This window comes from Pan paniscus, chromosome 3, assembly GCF_029289425.2.
Source record: "Pan paniscus chromosome 3, NHGRI_mPanPan1-v2.0_pri, whole genome shotgun sequence".
NCBI classification, from domain to species: domain Eukaryota; kingdom Metazoa; phylum Chordata; class Mammalia; order Primates; family Hominidae; genus Pan; species Pan paniscus.
In genome coordinates, this window is record NC_073252.2 from 60,933,726 (window position 1) to 60,953,586 (window position 19,861).

Here is a 19,861-nt window from a genome sequence, read left to right on the forward strand (position 1 = left end):
TGGTATGTTTAGGAGAATTGCATTGAATTCATAGATTGCTTTTGGCTGTATGGTCATTTTCATAAAATTGATTTTACCCATCCATGAGCATGAGAGATGTTTCCATTTGTTTGTGTCATCTATGATTTTTTTTGACAGTATTTTGTAGTTTTCATAGTTTTCTTAGTAGAGGTCTTTCACCTTCTTGGTTGGATGTATTTCTAAGTATTTTATTTTATTTTTTTTCTTTTTGATTCAGCTGTTGTGAAATGGGTTGAATTCTTGATTTGATTCTTGGCTTGAAGTCTGCATAGCCAAAGCAAGACTAAGCAAAAAGAACAAATCTGGAGGTATCACATTACCCAACTTCAAACTACTACAAGGCTGTAGCTACTGAAACAGGATGGCAAAGGTATAAAAACAGACATGTGGACCAATGGAACAGAATCCAGAATCCAGAAATAAAGCCAAATACTTATTGCCAACTGATCTTTGACAAAGCAAACAAAAACATAAAGTGGAGAAAGGACACCCTATTCAACCAGTGGTGCTGGGATAATTGACAAGTCACTTGTAGTACAATGGTACTGAATCCACATCTCTTGACTTATAAAAAAGAATCTACTTAAGATGGATGAAAAAATTAAACCTAAGACCTGAAACAATAAAAATTCTAGGACAGAACATCAGAAAGTCTCTTCTAGACATTGGCTTAACAAGGACTTCATGAGCAAGAACTCAAAAGGAAGTGCAACAAAAACAAAGATAAATAGATGTGACTTAATTAAACTAAAAAGCTTCTGCACAGCAAAAGAAATAATCAGCTGAATAAACAGACAACTCACAGAATGGGAGAAAATATTCACAAACTATGTACCTGACAAAGGACTAATATTCAGAATCTACGAAAATTCAAACAGACGAGAGAAAAACAAATAATATCATCAAAAATTAGTCTAAGATCATGAATTGACAATTCTCAAAAGAAAATATACAAATGGACAACAAACATAAAAAAAATGCTCAACATCACTAATTATCATGGAAATGCAAGTCAAAACCACAATACAATACTACTGTCCTCCTGTAAGAATGGACATCATTAAAAAAAAAAACAGAAAATAATACAATATTGGCATGGATGTAGTAAAAAGGAACACTTTTACACTACTGGTGGGAATGTAAACTAGTACAACCACTATAGAAAACAGTATGGACATTCCTTAAGAACTAAAAGTAGATCTACATTTTTACCCAGCTATCCTACTACTGGATATCTACACAGAAAAAAAGAAGTCATTATTTGCAAAGACTTATGCAAATCTTTACAGCAGTACAATTCCCAACTGTAAAAATATGGAACAAACCTAAATGCCCATCAACCAATGGGTGGATAAAGAAAATATGATATGTATGTATGTGTGTATATATATATACACACACACATATATAATATATATATATATACACCCCCCCATACACACAGACACACGCCTTGGAATACTACTCAGTCATAAAGAGGAAGAAAATAATGCCATTAACAGCAACCTGGATGGAATTGGAGACCAGTATTCTAAGTGAAGTAATTCAGGATTAGGTAACTAAACATTGGATGTTCTCACTTATAAGTGGGAGCTAAGCTATGAAAATTCAAAGCCATAAGAATAATATAATGGACTCTCAGGACTCAGGGAAGGTTGGAGTGGGAAGAGGGATAAAAGACTATACATTGGGTGCTGTGTACACTGCTCGGGTGATGGGTGTGCCAAAATTTCAGAAATCACAACTAAATAAATTATCCATCAAATCAAACACCACCCGTTCCCTAAAATCTATTGAAATAATATAAAATATGAGAATAAAATCAAACAGATGAATATTTTTAATGACCAGAAAAAATGGGTAAACTGAGGCTCAGGGTGAAAGACTGGCTCAGCAGAAGGGTGGGACTTGACCCCAGCTCTCCTGATTTTTAGTCCGGTGTTCTCTCCACCACTCACTTACTCATTTCTCCATTTTTAATTTTTTTTTTTGGACAAAGATGTATTGATTTTGTTGATATCACATGGAAAGCCTTAATTGGCTCATAGAACCAAAGGCTTTGTAAAATAGTTCAATATTACTGTAGGAAGCAGGTAGCAGTTGCTATATTTCTAATGCCACATACGTTCCACTGGGAAATGATTAAAGCTCTAAAACAATAAACATTTTTGCCATAAATTTTAGGAAAAAACTGACGCTGAAGCAGTATGCACCATAAAGGCCAAGCAGCACTACTCATCTCAAAATATCAAAAGGAAGAGAGAGATTTTTTATACAATTCAATTGTTTAATAGTTCCTTTAACAACAGTTAAAATATGAAAATCCTGCTCAAAATGAAGCCAAAGTAATCTGAGTATTTGCAAAATAGAACCGATACTGTCAGTGGACTTCTTAATATTCTTGTGTTTAAGTACAATATGTGAAATGTAGTTAAGCTCAGTAAAAATTTTTTCACGTAACTTGTGAATGAGGGCAATGAATTTCAATATAAGCTTGACAAATTTTAACATCAGCTCGTATGGCTTTATACTATTTAATATTTTTGCCAGTATTTTCCTTCTTGACAAAAAGTATTTCTAACCATTAAACAGGTATTAAATCTCTGAAAAACAAATTTTTTAGTTGCCAAGGTAAGTAATTTTTGAAGAGATTTTCTGTCACAGAAAGAAAGGAATCTTGCATCATAATCTTTCTTGTTGGAATAAACTGAAGAAGTCCCATCTATCAGATTTCCCAACTTCAAGCTTCAAATACAACAAATCTGTTTCCCTTCTTTCCAGTTCTAGCAAATTTCCAGACACAAAACATACAACATTTCATGATGGTAAATATCACAGTTGCCACACAGGACAGCAGGAACCCAATCACGTTGAAGGAGTGTTACTGGAAGCCTGTGAGGTCCTGGGCTGCAACCCGAGGTTGCTTGGCTCCTTTACGGCACATGACAAATTCAATCCAGAAGACCGCTCGACCTTTACTGGTTGATCATGTCAAATTCTTGATAACTTCATAGTGTTCTCTTTATATCTGAAGGATAAACAGAGAGATACCAAAATTGAAAGTAAGTTTATTTTCTTGAGCATATCAAGTCCATGTAAGGCTTTTATTTTTTATTTTATTTTATTTTATTGATTTATTGAAACAGAGTCTCACTCTGTTGCGCAGGCTGGAGTGCAGTGGTGCAGTCTCGGCTCACTGCAACCTCCCCTTCCTGTGGTGTCAAGAGATTTTCCCGCCTCAGCCTCCCGAGTAGGTGGGATTACAGGCGCACACCACCATGCCTGGCTACTTTTTGGATTTTTAGTAGAGAGAGACAGGGTTTTTCTATGTTGGCCAGGCTGGTCTCAAACTCCTGACCTCAGGTGATCTACCCGCCTCGGCCTCCCAAAGTGCTGGGATTACAGGCGTTAGCCACTGCACCTGGCCCATGAAAGGTTTTTACAGTGCCAAATGATTCAGAGTAAATGACATATAATTGACATAGAATTTGTACAATTTAGTTTGAGTCATCATAGAAACTTCGGCTATTAAATTGGAATTTTATCATTGACAAATTTTTTAAAGTAAAATGGAAAGTCAGGAAAACTAATTTCTTTCAGGCAAAGCAAATATGAGCCATTTTATTATTATTTTTTAATTTGTTAATTTTTAGTTTTTGTGGGTACTTACTAGGTGTATATATTTATGGGTTTCATGAGATGTTTTGATACAGGTTGCAATGTGAAATAATCACATCATGGAGAATAAGGTATCCTTCCTTAAACATTTATCCTTTCTGTTATGAACAATACAATTACACTCTTTTAGTTCTCAAACAGGCATATGAGAATGTGCTCAACATTATGAGCAATTTTAAGTTCTTTAGGAAAGATAGTGAAAATACAATTTGAGAATTACCATTTTTAAGTTCCTAAAAGGAATTGTGCCATGGTCAGTGAAATGCCTCATAGCTAGTCACTCTGCTTCTACCCTACCATTTTTCTCCTACTGTTTCCTACCCAGTAGCCAGAATGAAATTTTTGAAATTAAAGGTCAGATTTTGCAACTCCCCTGATTAAGATTTTTGCCTGACTTATCATATTAAGAATAAAATCCAACTCTGTTATTTGGTCTACAGGACCCTGCAATGTCAAACACTGGCAAGCTCTTCTCCTAACACTTTTTCCATACACACTATGTCTTCTAGAGACATTGGTCTATTTTTCTTTAAAGTACCAAAGTGTTCTCATCATAGCATCTTTACACATTTTGCCCCCTCTCTCGCACTCTTGGAACATTCTTTCTTTCAACAACCCAAGGCATGCTTCTATCTCCTTTTGAGGTTTCCCTCTAAGTGTTACCTCTAAGATAGGCTTTTCCTGGACACTCTATGATGGAACCTCTAGGATTTTCTCTATTGTTTTATGCTTATTTTGATATTTGATTCCTAGAATTTTAAATACATTATATATCATATAAAATAAACCTTTAAATATTGAAATGAAAAGATAAAAATACATACACTAAGTGAATAGGTCGAAAGTGTGAGATCATCTTGAACATTATCTTGAAGAGAAGATACCAATTTACCTTCTGCTCAGATCGTGGTGTACGATATCACAACCTGCCTAGAATAACTCTCCTTTTCTGAACCATTTATTCACTACTTTTGTCTTCCAATTAAATATTAGCCTGACTTCAAATATCATACATTAGTTTCCTTTGTTTATGTAATTGAATTATATAACATATATTCATTAGAGCCTATTTTTTTTAAAATTTTTGTGTAGCTGTTGTTGGTTAATTCCATTGCTGTTTAGTATTTTGTTGATTGCTAAAACACAGATTATGTCATCATTTTATGACCAATAGACATTTGGGTTGCTAACAATTTTTGGATAATATTAATAATTCTGTCATAAACATTCTTGTATATGAAATCCAAGAGTTCTGGGCCCCCCCTCACAAGATGTGCGACAGCTGTGTGGCTCATCTCTTCAGCCCCCATGCACATTCAAGCCCCTTATGGGAGGGGGAGCATGCAGACAGGCAAGTGCAGGAGCCTGGGCGAGCGCCCCTGGGCTCTGGCCCCATGGCAGCATCCAGGGGTGGGTGTCTACAACTCCCAAAGCCCAAGTAGGTATGTGTTGGTGTACTCTTTTAACCTTGCAATGTACTGATGGCTTAAGTGTTAACCAGTTCAGTGCCCTGTTAGTACTTAAGTCCTTGTCCAGGATCCAGAAAGAATCAGGTCGCACATGGACTCGAAGGATGAATGCAGGGGTTTTTATTGAGTGGTGGAGGTGGCTCTTGGATGAATGGAGAGCTGGGATGGTGATGGAGTGGGAAGATGATCTTCCTCTGGAGTTTGGCCATCCAGCATCCAATTTCCTCTCCTCTCCAACTGTCCCCAGCTGAACTACTCTCTGCATTCAGAAATTCATTCTCTTCTCTCTGATGCACCATTCTGCCATTCTTCGGCTCTTCTTTTCATGCCGGGGGTTTGGGGTTCATATGGGTACAGAATAGGAGGGCATGGTGGGCCAAAAGGCAACTTCGGGCCTCAAAAACAGAATGTCTGTTCTCATTTAGTTTTCAGGCTTGAGGGTGGGAACTTTGCTGGGGAACCGACCTCTTCTACCCAGTATTTTCCTGTTTCCTGTCCATGTCATATGTAGCACTAGGTTTACATATTTATACATATCTGTTGGGTATATAATTGAAAGTAGAATTGCTGAGATAAAAATGCATGCTTCATTATGATTAACTTCTTGACTTTGTTTTTTTCTTAATTTTTAATTTTTTTAAGTTTTATTTATTTATTTATTATATTTATTTTATTTTTTTTGGAAACAGAATTTTGCCCTTGTTGGCCAGGCAGGAGTGCAATGGCATGATCTTGGCTCACTGCATCATCCAACTCCCAGGTTCAAGCGATGGCTCACGCCTGTAATCCCAGCACTTTGGGAGGGCAAGGCGGGTGGATGTTCTGAGGTCAGGAGTTCAAGACCAGCCTGACCAACATGGTGAATCCCTGTCTCTACTAAAAATACAAAATTGGCTGGACATGGTGGTGCATGCTTGTAATCCCAGCTACTGGGGAGGCTGAGGCAGGACTTTAAATTTTTTTGAAGTGTATTTTCTTAATTTCCAAAATTAAAGATATTTTAGTTACATTTTTTAAAATTTCCCTTACTTCTACTAAGGCTGGATCATATATTCTTCATGATATTGAATCTTTTCAAATTTACTGAGTCTTGATTTATGTCCCACCACATGTCACTTCAAATAATTATTAACAATTCAATATGCTCTAAGAAAATGTCTTTTAGTTGATATATATGATACATATATATATGCATGCATGTGTGTGTGTGTATCATGTTACATTACAAGTTTTCATTCGTTAACTGTGTTCTTCTAATGTTCTATGGCATTACTCATTATTTGCTCCTCTTTTTAAAGTTTGTTTAGATTTAATGGAAGTATCTGTGTATTTACATTTAAATAAACCACCTTATTTTATATTTCTTTTATATTGGTCCAACCTGTTTTATTGTACAACCTGTTTTAAAAGTATTCCTTTAGGTGATGGCTGTCTTACATGAAAACATTATTGATAGTAGTTATAAATGCTGAACTGATGGTAGCTGGAGTGGGTAGACATTTTGCATGTTGTATCCTTTGGAGTATAAATAAATCAATTATTAAAAATTTAACTTATTAAAATTAAAAATTTTGTGCTTCAAAAACCATCATCAAAAGTGTAAAATGTTAGCACACCCAGAATGAAACAAAATATTTGCAAATTATGTATCTAAGATTATATCCATGATACATAAATAGTTCTTAAAACTCAATAATAAGACAAGTAGCAAAGTTTAAAAATGTTCCAAGGATTGGAATACGCATTTTTCCAAAGCCATATATGGTCAGTAAGCACATATAACAATGGTCAACATTTTTAGCTGTAATGAAAATCCAATCCAAAACCACAATGAAAGATCATTTCACACCCACTAAGAAGGCTATAACAAAAAGATAATAATGTGTTGGCAACAGTGTGGAGGAATTGGAACCCTCTTGCACTGTTGGTGGGAATGACAAATGGAACAAGGACTTTGGGAAACAGTTCAGCAGTTCTTCATAAACATACAGTTCCCACATGAGCCAGCAATTCCACTTATAGTATCAATCCCAAATAAAGAAAAACATGTTTATGCAAAAACACGTGTAGCAATGTTCCTAGTAGCCATAATTGGAAACAATCAAAAGGCCAATGAACTGATAAGTGAACATATAAAATATGGCATATCCATACTATAAAATATTATACTGCTGTAAAAAGAAATGAAGTATTAATACACACTACAACATGAACAAATCTAAAAACTATTTTAAAAAACCCAAAAATTTATGCTCAGTGAAAGAAGTCATTTACAGAACACCCTAAATTATGTGATTGCAGATGATGGCTTCGTGACTCGTAAGCATTCTAAATATATTGGGATTTTAAACCTTAAATAGGTGGATTTTAAGTCATGGAAATTATATCTAATTATCAACCTGTTACAATAATGAAAGGAATAAAAATGAATTTTTCAGCAGGAAAATAGTTATACTTTTAGATATTTTAGATATTTAATTAAAACATTTTATCATATTTCTTTAAGTTTATCCTTCTTTTCTACTGTGGATTGATCATATAATTTTTTTAAAACAGTCTTTTTTATATTATCTATATTACTTGAAAATTATTTTTGTGTAAAAAATTGTTTCACTATTGGATACCCATTAAATGTACGGAGTTCTAAAAACAGTTTTTAAATAGCTGCTCAAAAATAAAAGAAGATTTCAGATTGGTTACATCATTTAAATTCTTTCAAAATTAGTCTCTTGAAAAAAGGATGAAACTCATACTATTGAGAAGATAAGGTATCTATAAATATCACCTAGTGAAAAGATATTGTTATACTCACAAAGGGTCATTAATTATTGGCTTCAAGCATTGAGCAAGTCTGTACTAGACATTGTGTGGAAGTCCAATCTAATAGCTGTGCCCTTGGCCTTCATGTGTGCAATGTTATCAGGTTGATCTGCAAGCAATGGAATGTGCACCATATGGATCCCATGGTAGATTGCCTTGTAGATGCCATTGGATCCACCATGAGTTATAAAAGCCCTGGTTTTTGGATGAACTAGGATTGGATAAATTTTAGCAATATTACTCATAGGAATAAAATGAGAAATGCACAACGAAACACGCAAGTGACAGTGTTTTCTAGCTAAAACATTGAACTAAATTAAAATTGTGTTTCAGACTTCAGAGGAAGGAGCACATACTTCTGCTGGAGATATAAGTGAAAGCTATATGTTTTGTGCGACTTCAGACTGAAAAAAAATTAAACAAGATTACCAGTTGGACTAAAGAAACAATGTGATCTAAATTAAATGTGCAAAAAAAAGAAAAAGAATCAAAGAAAAGAGAAGGACATGTAAGAATGTGTTCTCCTAAGTGCAGTCACAGAATGTGATATGTGAGATGTGCAAGGCAGCAGGCAGTGGGGTGGTGGTGGTGCTATGATTGAGGAAGGACAGGTCACACTTCGTCACAAAATGAGTCATCACTTTATGATTAAGATTAGGAATTTAATCCTACAGAAAATTCAGACTTCCTGGTGATAGCAGAAGAGCTGTTTTATTAGTGACATTTGAAATAACCCTGCATAAAAAGAAAGAACAAGTGTAAAGTTATAGAAATAGGAGACAAAGAGACAATCTATGATGTTAATAAAAAATTCTGCAAGAAATAATAACACTTGAAATAAAAATACCCTGATTCTGACCATAAAGACTGTGAATGTATATCATAAAATGCCAGCAATTATAGCTTATTATGTTCCCCGTAGGACTGGAAAATAAATATAAAGAAGTTTCATTTTATTTATAAGTTTTTCCATAACACATTTTGAATAAGCTTATTTCATGATTAATCATTCACACTCTAATGGGCTGGTACTAATATATTCAGTATTTCTACTCCAGAGTCATACCAAGAAGGTCATTCTGGGGTATCCACTTGGACACTCGAGTATTGAGTCCCAAGCCATGTGGTCTATTCCCATCAAATCTCCACAGAACCTGCTACAGTAAAAAAAAATCTTATTCCGTTAGTAGAACTCCAAAGTTAGAGAATGTTAGGACTCTAAAGAGATTAAGAATGAGATCGGGGATGTTAGGTAATAAAACTACTCAAAGACTGATGTAAATAGAATGCCAACATTTCATTTTCTTAACTTCTATAATTACTTAAGCATATAAGGAAGTCAGGATTTTCCAAATAATAGCTTAGAAAAATGAGATTATAAATGAAAAGTTCAAGTATTTAAAAAATTGCTATGCTTTACAAAAGAAGACCTATGTGTGGCCAACCATCATATGCAAAAAGCTTACCATCACTGCTCATTAGAGAAATGCAAATCAAAATCACAATAGATACTATCTTGCACCAGTCATAATGGCTATTATAAACTTAAAAAGTAATAGATGCTAGCGAGATTGTGTAGAAAAAGGAATGCTTATACTCTGTTAGTGGGAGTGTAAGTTGGTTCAACCATTGTGGAAGACAGTGTGGCACTTCCTCAAAAACCTAGAGGCTAAAATACAATTCAACTCACCAATCTCATTAGTGGGTATATACGCAAAGGATGATGAATGATTCTCTTATAAAGGCACATACACATGTTTATTAATAGCAGTAGTATTCACAATAGTAAAGATATGGAATCAACCTTAATGCCCATCAATGATTGACTGAATAAAGAAAATGGAATGGGATACATATACACCATGGAATATTATGCAGCCATAAAAAGCAAGATTTGTATTTTACAGGACATAGATGGCGCTGGAGGCTGTTATCCTTAGCAAACTAGCATAGAAACAGAACCACATGTTCTCACTCTTAAGTGGAAGCTAAAAGATGAGAACACATGGAAACATAGCATGGAACAACATACTGGGGTGTATTGGAGGGTGGAGGGCAGGAGAAGAGAGAAGATCAGGTAAAATAACTAATGGGTACTGGTCTTAATGACTGGGCAATTAAACAATCTGTAAAACAAACTCCCATAATACAAATTTATCCATGTAACAAACCTGCACCTGTACCCCTGAACTTAAAATAAAATTAAAAAAATAAAATAAATTTAATTTTAAGCACATAAAAATTCTAAAAAATTGTATGTATGAAAAATATTTAAATAGTCATTATAATTCTAGTGAGAATAAGCAGTAACAATTTAGTAATGACCTATATGCTTATTTTATTTTATGTATTTTATACTAGTTTTCTTCTTCCAAATTAAATATTAATTTATTCATTTTTAGTAATATAGGAAGCAATTCATATATTTCTGCTTGTCTATAAGTCATTATGTTAGGGTTTGGTGTTCTTTGATTGACAAAAAAGCAAGTTGATAAAATAAGCTAATTGTAAGAAATAATGCTACAAAGGTAGCATGTATAACTTCTTTGAAATTATGAATTATCAAGCACTACTTCCGGGAGAAATTTCAAGGGACAATTTCTGAGACAAATTCAGAGTATTATCAGTATTGCTAATTTTTGTTGTTTTTTTTCAGCATTGAAATGAGGAACCTGCTGGTATCATAAATAAAGATATAGCTGTTGAATAAATTCAAAATCATATTTTTCTGAATTTGGTCAACAGATTGTTAGCACTTAGACAATGTGCTACAAAGCTTTGACAACAGTGATTAATATGTTCTACTATCGCCAAGACATTCTTATGTTTAAGTTACAAATTTTGGAACTCCCAAGCAATCCTCATAAACTGATAAATAATTTACAGTGTTTTACTTGTTATATCAGTATTAAAATAACTGGGTTTTCAGCAAAAAACTTTAGTAGAGGTCATTGCAAGAAGACTATATCAGATAGGGAGCTAAAAAGTAATTGACAAATACACAAAAGTCACCGTTTTATTCTATACAGAAGAAAATATGTTCCTACTATGTATTATAGAGGGAGCATCTGAACCTATTCCCCACCTGGCTTCCTTCTGTTTGACTCCTTCCTATATTTTTATGTATTATAGAGGGAGCATCTGAACCTATTCCCCACCTGGCTTCCTTCTGTTTGACTCCTTCCTATATTTTTTTCTGCTGCCTCCATTGGGAAGAATTGTTAATCTGATAGTTAATGCTGAGTCCTTGTGGGGTCACATTTTATACAGCACAGGATCCACCTTCAGGTCAGGATCCATTTCCATCCTTTTTCTTTCATCTTCCTGTTTTAGACATTGGCTGGGCCCAGTCCAGCAAGGGAGGCTGCTTTTTCTCTTTTTCTAAATCTACCTGGCTAGGTGAGAACTTGGACTAAGTCTGTCAGCCTAGGCCATTCTTTCTCTGAATAGTACCCTGAACATCACTCAGATGGGCCTATTCCAAAATGTAGAGGAACTATATGAGGCCGGATTACATGGCAAGCCTAAACTGCATGATGCATGTTAGACATTTTGAAATACCTGCTATTGTTATTGTGCTAGTGAAGTCACCCATTAAAATGTAACTTCTTCTGATAACATCTATAGTGTGTATAATTTCCTCAGGAATCCTTAAACATAAGGATCAGATGACAGGGAAATAATTTGGTGATATCTCTTATGTGACCTCAATATCATGGTAATACCAAAACTTTACCTACACCTCTTAATATATTTCTTCCTGTTCACAATATTAGTACCAAATTTATTATCCATGATTATACCCTTTGTATTACTTTAGCATCTTTCATGTACATTTCTCATTTTGAACTAATATCTGATAATTAGTGCTTTCCCAAGAGCTACATTTCCAGGAAGGAAATTTCTATAATTGGATTATTTATAGACTTTAACAGCCTCTTTTGGTAGTTTTCCATACCGTAAGGAACTTTATCTATCCTTCTGTGGATCTTGGCAAGGGCTGATGCAATTACATTGGCCCTTTCTTCGGACATGGTGCTGATCATTGACCCCAGAGAAAACACCACAACACCATTTTCTCCAGAGCTCTGGATAAATTCTTCCATTTCCTGTGAAAAAAGAATTTGTTCCATCACAAAAGAGTAACAGCACAGCAGGCACTACTGAAAGAATTGGTACAAATTACTAAAGAGAGAAAATCAAGTATTATCAGGAATTATTGGAGGAAATTATGTCTTTTAACTGACCCAATCATTCAGTTTCTTATCAAGAAGATGTAAAATATGAGATAGGTAGCCTCTACTAAGTGTGTTTATGTAAATATGTGTGTGTGCATGTTTGTGTGTGTGTGTAAGAGAGAAATGAAATGGAGCTATTACATAGTAGTCAGGGAGATAATGTTAGAAAACACTATACCCAGACTCTTCACTTATAATATTACAGTTACTAATATAGGTTCTTGGAAAGTGGCACTACTTGGCTTTAATTCTATATTGTCATTCTACTAAATCACATATCTTTATTTCAGGCAGGTTTTCTTATTGGGGGAAACAGCCCCCAATATTTCAATGTAGGTTCTTTTCTATTTTCCCTAAGTATGAGCCAGTCTGAGAAATAAAGGGAAAGAGTACAAAAGAGAGAAATTTTAAAGCTGGGTGTCCGGGGGAGACATCATATGTTGGCAGGTTCCGTGATGCCCCCTGAGCCACAAAACCAGCAAGTTTTTATTAGTGATTTTCAAAGGGGAAGGAGTGTATGAATAGGGTGTGGGTCACAGAGATCACATGCTTCAAAGGCAATAAAATATCACAAGACAAATGGGCAGGGCAAGGTCACAAGGCCAGGGTGAAAATAGAATTCCTGATGAAGTTTCATGTCCCACTGGGCACACATTGTCATTGATGACACATTATCAGGAGACAGGGTTTGAGAGCAGACAACAAGTCTGACTAAAATTTACTAGGCAGGAATTTCCTAATCCTAATAAGCCTGGGGGCACTACAGGAGACCAGGGCTTATTTCATCCCTTATCTACAACCATATAAGACAGACACTCCCAGAGCAGACATTTTAGCCCCGCCCCCCCCCCCCCGAATGCATTCTTTTCCCAGTGCTGTTAATTATATTCCTTACTAGGGAAAGAATTCAGTGATATTTCTCTTACCCGTTTTTGGTAATAAGGGAAACATGACTCTGTCCTGCCTGGCTCCCAGGCAGTCAGACCTAATGTTTATCTCCCTTGTTCCCTGAACATTGCTGTTATCCTGTTCTTTTTTCAAGGTGCCCAGATTTCATATTTTTCTAACACACATGCTTTACGAACAATTTGTGCAGTTAATGCAATCATCACAGGGTCCTGAGGCGACATACATCCTCAGCTTCTGAAGATACTGGTATTAAGAGATTAAAGCCAGGTATAGGAAATTATAAGAGTATTGATTGGGGAAGTGATAAATGTGCATGAAATCTTCACAATTTATGTTCTTCTGCCGTGGCTTCAGCTGGACCCTCTGTTCAGGGTCCCTCACTTCCTGCAACATTTTCTATAGAATTGTTTTAGTTTGAAGCTATCAATGGTTTTCTTCCCTAACTATAAACACTGAGAAAACGTTACTCACAGTTGGGGTGATTTTTTGTTTACATTCATCTTCCTCTATAATTCTTTACACTTCACTAAAATTTTGTCAGAGTTTCCCAGTCTTTTTTCAAAAAAGAAAAAAAGTAACAGTAAAAAGTGGTGGTTAAGAATCACTGACATTCTGGAGTCTGGTTGTGGTTTGGAATTTCTATGAATTAGTACTGAGAGTCTCATTTATAATACTGAATTGTACAGTATATAGTTAGACAGTTGAATGATCATATTTTTCAGGTGATTCTTTAGGTGGAATAACTTTTCCCTGAAATCACACTGTTAAATTGATGTTCTATTTATAACTGCCTGTGAGGAACTCTCATTGTCACTTTGTTGTGTCTCGGAGGCAGCAGCACTTGCACCATAATGGGAGAGGCCACCAGCGCTTTCCACAGGGGAGATCTGGTCACCCTCATGAGTAGCTCACTCACACTACACTTCTTGGTGAAGATGTACTTGGCTAAAATTGATTGATATTTACTCTGATTTGCTTTCTCCAATCTATGCCAATATTTAAATTTACAAACTTTCAGTTTTAATCATTAGTGTAAAACTTTTTTTAACTGCTGTTTATAAAACAAAGAAAAAAATCCAAATATTGACTGTGAAGACCATATATTGCTGTATGTTTTTTTCAAATACGATTTTTAATCTTAAGACATCAATGTTAATGTGAGAGTCATTGTACTACTATTTCAGATAATACATGGGGCATCTAGACATTTTGTGTGATTGCAGTTACCTGTTGCCACATTTACTGTAACTCGTGTTCAGGGTTTACTCTCACTGGCTTGATGCCCAGAGCCTTCTTCATCCACCCAGTGTTGAAGGAATCTAACTTCTGTTTACTGATTCATCACTAATGTGGACTGGTTGTTTCAGACTCTGTCACAACTTCATAAAAATAATACAAAATCACTGTAAGTAATTTAACAAAAGTATGAAAAGTTTCAAAAAGAAAAGGAAATATTTCTAAAATTTCTATCTAGAGATATTACCAATGTAAAATATGTATATTCTCATCATGGCTTTTATTCTATTTACACATGTACACTCATGACATTTATTTAGAAAGTTTTAACCTTATTGTATATACATTTTCCTCTTACAAAAAATTTGTCATCTTGTTATATTTATCATTTTCTACTACACTTTACTTGCATTATCGCTCACAGTGTAATTGAATATTTGATTGATAAAATTATTGTAAGGCTATAGTATGCATATAGTATAAGTTTTTAGTCATTCCTTCATTTAAGATGTTGGATTATTTCCAATGTGAATTTTATGAATATTTTCCATAAATATTAAATGTGCACATCTTGATTCATTTTTTTCTCAGTATGATTACATGAAACTATATTATTAAACCAATGATTATGTGCATTTTTAAATCACTAGAAATATTTTGCCAAATGTCTTTTTCTCTTAAAATATAGACATATATTATGAGAATCTAATATTTAATTTAAAAGAAAACAACGTGGGTTAACAATTATTCTACATAATAAACAATTAGAGAACCAATTTTACAACCATTGACTTGCATTCAAATCTTTCTGCAAGTTAATAACAACAGCTACTATTAGTAATTATCACTATTATACTACTAGTCATCCTTTTTCTTATCCTTCTACACCTCCTATTCTCTTCCCCCTCCTATTGGCACTATCACTTTCCCTTAATATGAATAGGGAAATCTTTCAATAGTAGGGTAGGGTGGCATAGAATTTTTATTAGTCTTACCTTAGCTTTTGTCTCTTTAGAAAGTTATAAAGCACATACAATTTGCATTCAACATAGATATTGTATTTTACCCATGGAATACATTCTCAGTTTTATGTAGACAAAAATCTTAAAAGATTACTTAATAATGTATTAAAGAATGCTTACTTTCTACCTATGTCTTAAAAGTATGACACTAATTTAAAATGTATGAGGTTCTTGTGTTCCTTTACAAAGAACATCATCTTCTAAGTCGACAGAATTCTTTAATTATTGTAAACTAAGTTTACTACTATTCAGATACAAGTGATAGAAATTATTTGGTCTTTATAATACGTGCATCATTCATTTTCTCCATGCTTCTCTGTAGGGGGCTTTGGTGTCTAGACACAAGTTCAACCAGGAAGCTGTACTAAGTTGCTTGTCATAAGGCTGAAAACACCTGCTCTAATAAGGCATGTTTCTGTTCTAAGATGTAAACGTCAGATATCTCAGTGTAGAATGAGTTACATCCTTGAGTAAAATCAAGTGAACACTGGGTTTGGCTGCAAATATTATTAAGGGTACACATTTATATTGTTGAGTAACTATTTTCTTTTTAAGATAGAATACTTAAAATCCTCATAACTTGCAGTAGAATTTTAGAATGTCAACTTACGCATCTCACTAGCAAAACTAGTATGCCTACTTTTATTCAAGTCCACAATGTATCTGTCCTCCACGACTTTTCAAGAGAACGTAATCTTGATGTGCTGAACAATCTGGTTCTATTAAATGAAGAATGGTATCTCAAGTGACTTGCACATGTTAAGTAATTAATAGTGTTGGTAATCATAACAAAATAACCATAATTGCAAAATTAATATTTCTGAATCACTGACTATATAACAGAGAGATTTTAAGTGTTTTGTGTGTATTAACATTTTTTCCACAAAACACAATATGAAGTGGGTACTATTACTGCAAATGTAGGCATAATTACTTCTAGTCCAACATTCTAATCCACTTTTCCATCATCTGCTACTAGATTCCATGCAAAATTTCCCAAATGGTCTGCTCTTTCTTTGTTTCTTTTTTTTTAAATAACCTTATCATATATCTTCATTTCCTAACTCTTTTTAGTAGTCCCCAAAGGTGCTTAATAAATATTTTAACTCCTAATAAGTATCAGGCTCTAACGTGTCTCTCAGCATCATCTGACTCTCACTCAGCCTGTCCCTGCAAACTAAACTTGGAGTCTTGAGAACTTTCCTGAACACTTTACCTTTTTTTCTTTTTGTGTTTTCTGCCCTCCTCATTATTTCACCAATTTCTGCACATTGTTCAGCTGTCAGCTTCATTATCAGTGAGTCCAGGATACTTTCTATTATCTCCACTGATGCTATCTTGGCATGAGATAATAGCTTTTGCACAATTTTTATTACTTGTACATATTCTATCTTTTGAAATAGAATGTAATGTGTGTGGGGACAGAAACTGTGTCTATTTTTTTTCCTCTTGCCTGTGGTTTTTGTTAAACTTTTATAAATATTCTCTTAATGAATGACCAATACCTTCTTACGTGTTGCATAATCAAGGCTTTAATTTAACCAACCCTATTTTCAAAGTCTCCTTAGTATCCCTCTGTATCTATAATAATGATGAAACTCATGTACTTGTGATGGTATCGATAAATCAACAAGTACAAGAGTTCCTAATTGCTATCTGCTTTACCCCACCCACTTCCCATCTTTCTTTCTAAGTCAGACACTCTGCAGGAAGACGGTTGAGTCATTCCTATTAAAAATTCAAAGCTAACAAAACCAAATCAACAAAATTATCTTTACCTTAGGTAGGGGTTTGGTAGATTTGCAGTGGAGTCCTCCAACAAATTCAACATTTGGTAAGAGTGGATGAGGAAATTGAAAATTCCAGGAGTTTTTAATAAGCCATATGTATGTCAGCTTTCTCCATTGTCTCAGATAAGGTAATGGGTCTTCCTGAGAGGAAAAATGAAAGAAAAAGTGGATTACACAAGATAATTACATTAGGTAATTTTCTGAAAGGGATTAGAATAATGTAGGCAAAAATGTAGACCAAGTGTCTGTACTTTGAAATACATGAACATATATTCAAATATAAACATAAGTTATTTTTTATGTATTATATATTTTGCCCATGTGTATTTATAAGAAAAGCAAACTGATAAGAGAATTTTGAGGGTAAACTACATCGTTAATGTCACATCGGAATACTCACAATCACAAACAATTATTAAAATAATCTATAGAGAAGTAAACATCCATTTCTTTACCCTTTAAAACTTCAATAGTAGCATATAAACATTTAAACAACTCTTTGAGCTCCATGATCAACTAATTCTGCCTAACCCATAAAAATAATTTTCTGAGAAATAGTCTAGTTTCTGCAGTTCATTAAGCTAATCTTTTTATCTTTGGTTATTCAAGTGAACTGTGGGCTATTTTGAGAGTGTAGCTGAAATCCTTGTACCAACTACTGCTTTTGATTTATGCTAAGGTATTAACCATATTAGCTTTTAAGTAAATATATTTGAAAATTACAGCTAGAAAATTTTGAGAAATTATTCAAATAGAGATTTTTATCCAACCTTAATTTGGCTTATATTTTATAATAAACAGACATAGTATTTTTTTAAAAAAACTATATAGATAGAAAAATGTTCAGACTTCAATAAGATGATTGGTCTTAAAATGAATAATTTCCAATCTTTTAGTGAAGGAATGTGGAGACATTAGAAACTACAAATTGCCCTTATTGGTTTTTGCATTTGAGACAGAAGCACTATTTCTCTCAACTGTGAAGGAAACCTTCTAGTAACATGGGGACATATTTTAATTTCAGAATAAAGAAACTGCGGTGTACAAGGAAAAACAATTTCTGCAATGTTACATAGATAGTTGTGGTAGAAAATTGTGTAACTACTCAATATACATGTATGCATTCAGTAAGATGTTTGTGGACGGGTCTGACTTTTTTAAGATAAAAATATGTATAGTAAAACAGATGTGTGATTGTTTAAAGAAATATTAGGTGCACTAATTTACAGGTTTATGACTTCCTAGAATGTTCTGTACGGCCACAGGGTTTTAACTGAACTTATAATTTAAGCTTTTCTATAATATTTGTGCAATTGATAGATCATCTTGTGTTTTCATTTCATAAATTCACTTACGAAATACTCCACTACCAGCTGGGCATGGTGGCTCATGCCTGTAATCCCAGCACTTTGGGAGGCTGAGGCAGGTGTATCACTTGAGGTCAGGAGTTTGAGACCAGCCTGGCCAACATGGTGAAGCCCCATCTCTACTAAAAATACAAAAAATTAACCAAGTGTGCTGACACATGCCTGTAATCCCAGCAGTGAGTTTAGATTGCACCACTGCACTCCAGCCTGGAAGACAAAGAAAGACTCCACCAAAAAAAAAAAAAAAAAGGACCCTGACTTTATTGCTTTATATAAGCTCAGCTTCAAAGGCACAGGAAAGTTAGATCTCCATACTACCAACTGAAAAAATTACTTAGGTAAAACTTCACTGGAAAACTGATCCCACTTCTTCATATTACATATTTGGTTGGAACCAAAATTGAAAATAAACCAGATAGATCATATATTTTTACCCTCTCTATGAAAGTCATTTGGTCACTTAATTCTGACATAACAACAGGTATGTAGGAAGGCAGAAACAGAAATCCTACACTGTGCTTTTCAAGTGTGTAGCCAGCAGAGAAGTGGAGACTGTACAGGAAGGGTATGTTAAATAGCTCAGCCAGCAACTCACCACAGGGAATAATAGCATCTGCAAGAACAACATCAAATTTTAACTTTTGTAGTTTTTTCATAAGTTTATTATTTTAAACTACATCCTTACAGAACTTTCTAAGTATGTCATTAAATGTCCACATGATTTCTTGTACTTGTGAAAAATATGACCAAAATGTGTCTTTTGGAAGGGCTGCCCATCTCTTGACTAGTTGCATGATGATGTCCTCCAACTCAGTTTTAGTTAAAGATGCAGGATAAACTTAAGTTTAAGAGTAGGTAGGCTGTTGGGATCAAACAAATGGAAGCTGAAAATGCCAGTACAGGCACCTCATGCCCCCTCTGGACAAGCTCATCCAGGATTGTCTTTATATTCATCCAATGGCTGCTGAATGCTGTGGGCCACACCAGCACCTTTCCACAACTTCCAGAGCTAATGTAACAGCTCAGCTGTATCCGCAGCAAAATTGAAGTCCATTTCATACACATCCTGGTGCAATGAAATGCTTTTTTCCATTTGCTGTTTCTTTCTGTCATTTATTATGGTTATATCCATGGATAAATCAATCACGAAGTTCAAATGTAACTTTTACACTTCAAAGGAAATATATTATCATTAGATTAACAGTCTGAGCATGTAGATGGCAAGGAGATAAATGAAGGTAGATGATCTATTTACACAAGTGTGTTTAATGTCCCTTTATGTTTATAAGTGCTATCTTTGAGCTAATATCA

At 34.4% G+C, this 19,861-nt stretch overlaps 1 pseudogene; it reads right to left on the bottom strand.

Annotated features, from left to right (window-relative positions):
• Window positions 1-3,012: 3,012 nt before the first annotated feature.
• On the bottom strand, window positions 3,013-19,615 carry LOC100977935 (UDP-glucuronosyltransferase 2B4-like; annotated as a pseudogene).
• Window positions 19,616-19,861: the final 246 nt, after the last annotated feature.